The 11,163-nt window shown below is 45.6% G+C and overlaps 1 pseudogene; it reads right to left on the bottom strand.

The window, feature by feature from the left end:
- Positions 1-7,393: 7,393 nt before the first annotated feature.
- Positions 7,394-9,032, bottom strand: LOC119462060 (eukaryotic translation initiation factor 3 subunit G-like; annotated as a pseudogene).
- Between the last annotated feature and the right edge of the window lie 2,131 nt (positions 9,033-11,163).

Below are 11,163 nucleotides of genomic sequence, written 5' to 3' on the forward strand. Positions count from 1 at the left end.
ACTGTGCCTCGAACTCAGCACCGGCACCAAGCAATCGCAACGGCTCGCTGTGACACAATATGGCGTCGCAGCGAGAAAGCGGCGGCGCGGGGGCGGTCAAAGGTTGGCACCACCCTGAACGGCGGCGCTGGCATCGAGGCACCCTAACGTGCGTACATGTTGGACGTGGTCACGGACGTGGGTACCGTACTACAGTGTAACCGTACCAACCCGTGCATGATCCACTGCGGCCTGTTGAGTGCATTTGGGCTCTTTCGTAAAAATGATGTTCGGTACGCGCTCCACATAACGTCACGTGTTTAAAAAATCTGTGTTCGCAAAATCATAGTGAGTGCCAATTTCCCTCCATTACCTGGTTGTTGCCGATAAAACAAATGAAAGCTTCATTCAGGGTCATTGTAAATAAACAAGCAATAGTTCTCCCAGTTCCTTTTTTTCCCCCGCTTACCTTCATTTGCACGATATCCTACACCGTAGCCGTTTGTTATGCTTCTATTTTTTTCTTCACTCGCCAATGGCGCGTCGGTCGAAGCCGGGATTTGGAAACGCAGTACTTGGGTCTTTATTCTATGCTACAGTGGCTAGAAGTAGCAGTACGCCTAGTTGTGCTGCTAGGTTGTGACTAATTTCGTTTTATTGTTTAGTGGTGAAGTGTTGTATGAGTGACCGGGGTGACCCTTATTTTATTACCACGCTTACGTGTTCTGGTATGGGCTGTGTTCCAATACTCGCCTAAAGCCCGTTTCACATGGTGCGATTTTGTCTGCGAATTCGCAGCTGCGGGAAATAGGCCGCCGGACCCTTCGTGCGTGCGATTTTTCGATGTTCGGCGTCCTTAACTTCTCTGCGAAAACGCAGATGCGACGTGGTAGCCATTGTAGCGGTGGAAACAGACGACCAATAGGAGGCGGCTCGCTCATACGTCATCACCAGTCAGAATGCTTAAAAATTACTCCACCTCCCCGCTAAAGGGAACCATGTGTGGATGCGAAGCAGCGGGGAGATGGTTTCGCGGCAGCGGCCCGAATGCTCATGGCGGCGCTGTACAGAAGAGAGAATGAGGCGCGCGCGCGCTCCGTCATTTTCATACCGCGGAACTACCGTGGCGCCTCCAGCGGAGTATGCAGCTGTCGCACCACCTGTTGTGCGCGCCGCTCCGGATTCCTGGAGGAGAGAAAGGGAGGGAGCGTAGGAGAGAGAGGGGGAGGGGACGCGCATGCGCTGTGGGGGTGTGGTACGCGGGACGGACGGTCAGAGCCGCCGGCAAGAACTGCTTCGCATTTAAAAATGCGAAAAACGCAGCTGCCGTAGATCCATGTGAAACGGGATTGCGAATTTCGACAGCGGCCATGTTAAGTTTCGTTCCATTTCTCACGAAGGTACAATTCTAGCCACTGTAACGAAGGCGTCAAAGTAGACACCTTTGCAAAGACAGCATCGAAGTCGGAAATGATGCAGGCTACTTTCCTGTCCAAACAGGAAACGGCTGAACAGCATGCTTGAAAAGCTGACAGGAAGGTCGTCTGCGCACAAGAAAATGTAGAAATGCTTTCCTACGCCCTGAATATGTCACATCGTGTTTTTCATAGGTGCGCAGGCGCAAGGACTTAAAATACAGAAATAATGTTGCCGCCGCAAGGTGGCGTATCGTCGCAGACGCGTCATCCAGACGGTTCGAAACGCTTTCCATTACATGGGTTCGAAGCGCTGTCTCAGCTGTCCCCTTAGCTATCTACGTAGACAGTCTCCGATGCTGGCCAGAATTGGAACACATGGTATTCAGCAGTAACGCACCCAGGATCTCTGCCAGGGGGGGGTTGACAGTTTGCCAATACCATCTAAACAGCACTAATTTCGGTTTCTTCACGGGAAATTGTAAAAAAATGCGCTTTTTGCGAGTGTGCAGACGATTGCGCGTCTTACATCTTAGTTGCAGTACTCAAATGCGTAAGGAAAGAAAAAGGGTTAAACAAAAGGGGGTGTTAAGTCGGCCTCAGGGGGGGGGGGGTTCCAACCCCCGAATCCCCCCCCGTCGGTGCGCCACTGGTATTCAGAAACCATGCTTAGAACCACGACCTACTGGAACTCCAGACCTGCACAGATATACGGCTTCTATGGGAGCCGCTTGCGCCCACGCTCGTTCAACCGATTGCCATAGGTGGCGTTTAATTAAAATATTAACTGAAATGCCATTGGCAACTGTTCGCAAGTTTTAAGAAAAACATAGCGAAACCGGTGCTGCTCTTGGGATTCCCAGTAATTGTACACATACCTTGAGGACGGATTGGCTTGTATTCTGCAATTGCAATGTGTGCCCTAAAGCAATGAAGCACTAATTGACAAATCAAAGTCAATTAGTGATAAAAAATTTACTCATGCATACTCCTGTGAACAATGTGCTGCTAAAAAGGTAATTATTGCCACTGCACTGCCTTTAAATACATGTCCCACACAAAGCAAATGGTATGTTACTACAGCGTCCCCCCCCCCCCCCCCCCCCAGCTGAAGATGTACTGAGCTGTTCTTTCAGTTCTAATGCAGGAGGCATGCAGAGTTTCCTGTGCACGATTCGATGTTGCGCCATCGGCTGGCTCCGAGAACGCATCCCTTCTGTGTCCGTTAGCTTGAATCGCTATCTTCAGAAAGCTGTGGCCCTTGGATCTTTGTCCTTTTCGCTGGTGCCAGTTTGCTCATGGCCTTAGTAAGCCATTTGCTCGGGAACAGTTTAGGTTTGGGTGGTGCCTGGCAAGCCTCCAGGTATTGATCCATACGAGTCTAGAGTGGTGCAAGAAAGGATGTGGCCGTGTTAATGGCACTAAAATAAAAAATGTTTTATTTTGTAATGAACCCACTGTTATGCACTCTCTCTCGAGCAATATGAAAGAGAGGAACACTCAAACTTTCTTGAAGGCGCAGTGGCCAAACATGCATACCACACACAAGTGTCCTATGAGAATAAATGTTCAATTTAAAAGCTAGTTAATCCTTTTAAGTGCCACTACCAACTATACTCATCCAAGCCAATGCACACCCTTTAGCAAGCCCCGAGAGAATTTGAGAACGCGGAACATCTATAAACTCGTGGTGCCATCTATTCTGAAGTTGGCTAACTAAAATGTTATGGTAGGTTTTGTTCTTATAGGTCAAATTGCACAACAAAGATGATTGAATGTCAGTGATGCTTGCATCTCTTGTTTTCTGACACAGCGGACCAGCGTAAAGAGCCTGTGCGTTTTTTGAACGCTGCAGAAATTCTAGCGCACCTCTTATTAACTCGAATTCAGAGGACTTCAATGTTGATAACGAGGTGCCTTCAAGGCACAATGACAACAACGACGAAGAGGCCATTCTGCCTGAAGAAGACTAATTATATTTAGTTAATTTAAATATATATCCTAAATTTTGTACGAATTTTCATATTAAAAATTTTGTAGAATGTTCAGCAGCATATAACTTATTACATTTGATTTTAAAGACTGTTAATGCCTAGTTGAATTTGTTGCACTTCGGAAGAAACACCCGGTACCTAAAGGATGCACACTTCAGATTGGAATCAGTGCATAGCAAGTTAATTGTTGCTTCAAAATGAATTGAGAGTTCCCTATCACATAGCTCACAACTGTAAAGTTTAACATGTGCAGCTCAACTTTGTCATGTTACTCCATAGAATGCCATTTATTGAGAGAATGCTTGTTTGTGATAGCTGTAGTGACTGTATGCAGGCAACTGCATTATGTCTATGGCATTGTGCTCATGGAGTTAGCTGTTCTGTCAAAAGAAAGTATCGCAAGGCTTGCACAGCTACACCTTAGACTAAAAAAATAAATGTTTTATACCGAAAACTTTCTTTTGCTCTCGCAACATAAAATCTTTGCAGCAAAAGTTATGCTTGAAAGTGAAAACAATTTAATTGCCTCGTTGTTTTTCTTTGGCCGCTAGGTGGTATGACAAGCGGACAGCGTCACTTGTTGTCTACTAGTGCATGTTCACATCTCGTCCACTCTTCCGTCATGCTGTCGTCCCATAAGGACATTCACTTGCGCCCTTGCACGTCTCATCGCCAACCTGCTTGTTCCTTTTATGAAATAACATCCAGATCTGGTGAAAGCGGTGCTTGGCTGGGCTCAGTTCTTGGGGCAAGTGCGTGCGGAATACAGCGGCGGCACGAAAAAGCTGTCTTGGCGCTGACCTTGGTGTTGGTTGCAAGTGGAATGTGCTAGTACTGGCCCACCACTGTTATATCACTTTGGCCATTTCGTGCATGGCATCGGTGACCAATGACCTTGACATTGATAATGTCAGGTTGTGTTGGAGGTGGAACTTGTTCCCAGAAAGACAAGCGTCAGTTAAATTACAATGGCAGCAACAAGCACTCTCATTGAATCGAATGAAAGTCACTAGAGTCTGCTCACTTATGCATTCATGCGTCATTGAATCTTCCAGGTGCACTCGCGGCGATGAGGTAAATTCTAGAATGTGCCACAATCATCTACTGGCGCACCTACAAATTGATACACAATGGGTCCGTCTTTCAGGAAAATACAGTACTGCTACGTTCAAGAACCACGTGTTGATAGCACGAGCACACTGTTGTGCGACAGCAGAAACGTGATAAAGCTGCGTAGTGAACGTGAATGAAAATCGCATTGCACTATAGAATGGCGACAACGTTGAAGAAACTTCAGATACTGTAAGCACGTCTTGCATCAAGCGACAACTACATAATAGTGATAATACGGTGAAAACAGAAACCTGCAAAAAGTAATATGTGTGTTGCCTAAGGAACTTTGAACACTTTCGGTTCTGAAAAACGGGAGAGCACAAGAGACTTTCTTCTGCATCCCAAGGGCACTGGCTCACTGGCTGCCGAGAATACCCACCAAGCGGTTGCAAAAGTGGCGGCGGAACGCACCTTCATATAGAAAAACACGTCCTGCGATGCCAGCCACCAAGGTTGGGCGAGCGACGACAAGATGATGAGCAGGCCATTACAAGCAGACGCCAAGCGCGTCAACTGCTATGAGTGAAACGGCCATTTATTCCAAAGCTAACGGCAAAGCAAACGACCTCGCCACCCATTCCACTCTTAGGAGACAGTGCATTCGGTTTGAGAATGACTGATAGGAACGTGACGTTTGCACATGTTGTGGTCCTACCCTGCTGCAATGGCGGCGGCTGACAAAAGCGCGGCGCCCTGCGAATCATGAGGGCAACCGAAAATTTGGAAAAGCCAGCAGCTTGCGCGATTGCACTCTAGGGAATTTGGCATTCACATACGCATAGGTAAAGAAAGAAACTTGCCAGCTTTTGCTTTGCACCCATCCGCTTCAGCACTGGCAGTAAAAGGTCGTCCAGCTTTTCCCAGCTCCAGCCAAGTTTTTGGTTTGCATACGTGCATCATGTGCAGTTAAAGATATTTCTCACCAATCTGTGACTAGGAGACAATAAAGTATTATGGTCCGAACCCATACAGATAGGTATTCTCAGCTGCCCTGACATGAATATGTCTGTGGGTTATGGGTTGTACTAGAAACCTCTGCTTAAAAAAAAAGATACTGGTTACACTACTTACATCAATACCTAAGCTTTGTGACAAATTTGAGGGGCCACATTCTTGGCCGATCACTTTAGGGGATATCGTTTTATGTGCGTTATTCACTAGATGTGCCAGTGGACATAGGGTGCCTGTCGCTTCAATGTGCCGTGGCAAGGGAGTGGCACACCGGGCACGTGCCCCCCCCGTTTCGATAATTCTCTGTTAGTATGCAGCCTTTCCATCTTTACTATCCTGAAAAAAAATTTGGGCTATGCCACTGGCTGTTGCAATGAACGTTGAATAATAGAAAAGTGAAAGTGTCCTCAACAGTGATTGACAGAAAATACAGGCCCCCATCTACAAACCATGCTGTGCATTAGGATGTATAGCTTTTGGCGCTGTAGCTGAATAGTGACTGCATTGTGCAACCAGTGAAGAAGTAAACAAACTATGGAGACAGATTGACCAATGCAATTACGAGGGCTTATAAAAAACCATTATGGCTTCTTTTTCTTTTTGGTTGTTGGCTTGGATGTGGCAAATGTGGTCACAAAATATATGTAGTCAAGCTTAGAATAATACCCTTAGAAGCTTAGAATAATGAAGTTAGGAAATTTGCAGGCGCAAGTTGGAATACGCTAGCGCAAGACAGGGGTAATTAGAGATCGCAGGGAGAGGCCTTCGTCCTGCAGTGGACACATAATATAGGCTGATGATGATGATGATGAAGCAGATCAGTGGAATCATCTCTCCAAGCTAAGGCACAATGCCATTTCTCAGAACAAGCTAGGTGAAGTGGATGTTATGCAAATCAGGTAGATAAATTTTAGTGAGTCCTGCCATGCTCAATTATTTAGGTGCAGCTTTCAATTATTCCTCCTACTACATCCAGCGTGACGCCTCATTAGAACGATGGGCAGTCTGACTTATCGGCGGAATGCGTACCAGTACTACCGACGTCATTTGTCATGGTGCTTGTGGCCTTCTCACTGCCCAAGAATAGAGGTACTGTATATATGGAACTCAAACCATGAAGGAGTTCGAGCCTGCAGAGCCCCTTGTGAAGTAACATAATACTGGCATGCATAAAACAGTAATGCACATGATTTTGAATGAAGTGTGCATAAACAAAGGCTGATGCCTGCATATATATTTCGAAGATTCCAGTTGATGACATTTTGGCCATGAAATGAGACACTAAGAGCAAACAGTATTTTTATAGACAAAAGTGCTTCTGAAAAAAATTACACGATACATATATAGTAAATGGCCACAATTTAGTGTGCTTGACTCCAAAGCAGCACGTGCTGTTAGATGGTGCATCACAACCTAATCTTATTCTGCTTGGATATACGTAAAACATGACAAAGTTGTAAACAATTCGTAGTGAAATCACGCAAGCATGGCTGCAAATATCCCTTTCAGGCGCGAATTAATTCAGTTGATTGAAAATTTATTTTCACATTTTTTTCATCTTCAAAATCATGAAAAGTGTACTGCTGCAGAGGATTAAGAATTTTAAATTATTCAGCGAGTTCTGTCAAGTTTACAGAATGCGGACTCCATGCAGGAACTTCCTACAGTAATGCCTAATATGAGAACAAGCTATTTCACGTCTAGCATACTTGAACAGCATCCACCCAGTCCCTTGAAATTCACGCTGGATGTAAAACATTGTGAAAAACAAAGAAAGAAGTGAACTTACTACATGATGGCATACTGATACCAAGAAAAAACATGTCTACCTTCCTTGCTTGATTTACTATAACACCTTACATATATTAAAATTTGTGGCACAGGTCGAATCACAAGTGTTTCGATACGTTTGCCATACACTTTAATAATATTTTCATCAGTTTTTGCTTTTGATGCACTATCTTGGTGTGCACAATTGTGCACACAGCACGGGGATGTTTACGCTTCGTGCTGTAACTAAGCAAGTCAGTTCTGTGAAATGAAAGTGTCAGGAAACTACAAGAAAACCACTACGCAGAAAAAAAAAAAAAAAAAGAGTGCCTCAGTCTTAGGATAAAGAGAGAGATGAAAGACAGGGAGGTTAACAAGAGAATCTCTCCGGCAACATTGCCCTTGTTCAGAAGAAACAAGCACTCTGCTTTGTGTAGTACAAAATGAGGCAACTTAGAAAGGGACACACAACAGAGCATGACTAACAACCACTCTACAAACAGATGTTGTTTGAAACATTTATATACACACATGGGAACAAATGACCAAGAAGAAATCTTAACCTTGGCTGTATGGAAACTGCAAAAAGGTTGCACATGCGTAGTTAAGTTTTCCTTTTGGTCATTGTTTGGTTAGGTGTACATAAACGCTTCACAAAATGTTCCAATCATTGGTCATGTTCCGTATGGTACGCAAGCATTTCTCCGAATTTTCCTGCCTATCTAGCAGGTGCTATAGCAGATGGCCAACTGACAACTACACCCATTAACCAAATATGTGTTAAAGATATTCACAAGGCAGATTGAGATTCATGAAAAGGAAAGCTGGTGCCCACAAACTGGCATGAAAACTTTCTCTGTGTTGCTTTTATAATGAGCCATTAAAACTTGTTTTTAGTACCTAATCAGGAACCGAAAACTTGTTTCGTTTGCCTGTGTCCTACATCAATGTCTGATGATACACCTGGTTTTGTGGGACTAATGTTAATACACCAGGGCCTTGGTCAATGCATTTCTAACTGGCTGAGTTGTCAATATGAGCCAAAACTGAATGTGCACTTGCTTTTTTCCCCAATACATGTGGGTAGAATGCTGTTAACAGCCTTGTTTCGCTTGAACACAAGTAGGTCAAACTGTCACATGCCCTTTTTATTCCTTTTACTAGTAGTCCCTGAACACTTCATCGTTTACTGCTTCGCCCATTCCACGGAGAGAATCAAGTTGTCATAACCAAAGCCGTTGACATTGGCAATGGCTCGGGCAGCGTCTTCGCGACGTACAAACTTGATAAATGCTAATCCCTTGGACTGTCCAGTCACCTTGTCCTTAGCCAGATAGATCCTCCTAATCTGACCGAAGGGCCGGAACAACTCCTGTAGGTCAGAGTGACGCACGTCTTCAGAGAGGCTGGCCACTCGGATAGTGGCCGCCTCGTCCCTGGTGCGCGACTGCGCCATCGACTCTCCGTGACGGTTGGCACCCTCTCGCATACTCGGCGGGATGTATTTGCCGGACTTCACCTTCTCCTCAACCTCAGCGGATGCTACGGGCTTGGCTTCTTCCTTGAGGTGTTCGGGCAGAGCAACCTTATCCTTGAAGGGGCACTGTCGTCTTCCTTGCAGATTCGGCGTTAGAGCATCTTGGTCTTCTGGCTGCGTAGCTTGGCCAGCATGTCCCCCTCTAGGCTAGTCTCTTCATCTTGGGCACTCACAAACTGCATTTGGATTTCTTCACCCACCACCGTAGCATAGAATAAATGTAGTGGCCGCGTTGGGGCCCGGCGGCGTGTTTGTATTTGCGCCCAAGCCCATGGATAGATACATGGATGGATGCTATGAGCGTCCCCTTTGAAACGGGGTGGTGGGTTGCGCCACCAAACGTTTATTATTATTTTGCCTAATGTCCTACCTTCATTTTTGAGAAACACACAAATCATAGAGTTTCTAAAAGTTATAGTAATATGAAACTCTATGACACAAATACAAAGAATTCCAGACATCAACTTTTTTGACCCATTCTGCGAACTCTGTTTCTGTACGTATTACGTCTCCGTTGTTTGTGGTCTCCCTACTTTTCTGCCACCAAACGTCCAACTACCGTAACCACGCTAAACCACGCCGCCAAACAGAGAGGAAAAAAAAAAAAAAAAAGCAAATGGTGATACGTCATCGAGGCGTGGCCACGTCATCGAGGTGAGGCCCCGCCCCTGCACGGGTTTGTTGTGAAAACAGTCGCACACCAAAGGGAGGGAAGCCAAAGTTCGTTCTTTATTCTATGGGGAGGCTGAGACAAGGTTATGGTTGGCGGCAATGGAAAAGAAACCTGCTATGACTAACTACCCCAAGGAACAAAGAAAATCAGGAAAGAAACAATTTATGAAAACTCAAAGGGAAGCTCCTTACTACTTTTCGAAGCGGGCAGGATGCCTTAGAACGCGCAGTTATAAAGCGAGGTACACCAAGGACGAAGCCACATGTGCTTGCTGTGGTAAAGCTAGAGAAACGGTGGAACATGTTTTATTAGAATGTGAAGAAATCTACCCAGCTGCAAGTCTAGGCTCCTCTGACCTCCTTGCTTGGGTTCTCAGGGGCAAAGTAAACGTGTCCGCTGTTGAACATTCAGAGGGGAACTCGGAACTCATAGGGAACATTGAAAAAGCAATCGTGCGCAACACGAGACACGAATTGCGGTGGGGCTGTACTATGGTGGCTAGAAGGGTCACCATAGCTGTACTCCATGTCGTGACACGGCCGTGTGTGCCATCCGTGGTCCATGCTACAAGGCATAGGCCTGATATTGAACTGTTCAATGTTCAAATAAAATTAAAATTTCAATGAATTGAATTCTATGTTCAAAAAAAAAAAAAAAAAAAAAAACGTGCGCAGATGCTTACAAAACAATCGCCCAAGCCGAATGTGTCCAACTTTATGCAGCCGATAAAACTACTCCGAATAGCTCTACCACCCTAGCTCTACCAATTTGCTATCACAATTGATGCTTCGCCTTTCGGTCGAAACTGCGACATTTTTTAAAGTCACAATTAGCTTGCATGCGCGGTTCTAATCATGACTGAAACCGAAAAATAACAGTTCCGTTATTTTTACGTTTATTAAAATTCCTGAGGATCGGGTCATGTCGCGGTAACCAGAACAATACTCCACTCAAACCGAAATAAATCGGTGCCAGGGGAACTCTGAAACGGTAACCAGAACAATGATAACCCGATCTTCAAAAAGGTGAATCAAGATAGCCATGGGTGTAGCCGTCTTCATGATGTAACCCTTGGAGGTACTTTTCGATCACCTTCTGTCGGTCATGAAGCTCGCTTATCGTTTCATTCCGCGCTATCACAAGCGAAACAAAACAGCACACGCCGCGAATATGAGCGCGCCAACTTCTCGCTCACGTGGAATGAGCTGATCCGAACTGAAGCGCCGCACACGACCGCGCCGCCAAACAGAGAGGAAAAAAAAAAAAAAAAAGAAAATGGTGATCCGTCATCGAGGCGAGGCCCCGTCCCTGCACGGATTTGTGTGAAAACAGTGGCACCCATGCGAACAACATGGCTTAGTGGTTACAAACGTTACGACGCTCGCTTTGGGACTGGGGGTACGCGGGTTCGAATCCCGCCTCAGCAATAAGTTTCTTTTCTTGGTATCACCATTTTCTTCTTTTTTTTCTTTTTGGCGGCGCGGTCGGTTGTGCCCCGCTGCCGGGCGCCGACGCGAAGCGGCGGTCCTAGGGCATGCACCCCGTCTTTGTAAGCTGGCTTTCCTACGTTCAGGGGCCGTATTCTGAAACGTTCGCCTAGGCGAAATTTCTTTTTTCGCTTTCAGGCGTGCGCCGATTGGCTGTTTTAGCAAAATTAGATGAGCTGATTGGGTGGTTGAGCCCGACGTCATTCAATTTGCTCAACCAGCCAATCAGCGCGCATGCTGATTT

The sequence above is a fragment of the Dermacentor silvarum genome, chromosome 8, assembly GCF_013339745.2.
Source record: "Dermacentor silvarum isolate Dsil-2018 chromosome 8, BIME_Dsil_1.4, whole genome shotgun sequence".
Lineage (NCBI taxonomy): Eukaryota > Metazoa > Arthropoda > Arachnida > Ixodida > Ixodidae > Dermacentor > Dermacentor silvarum.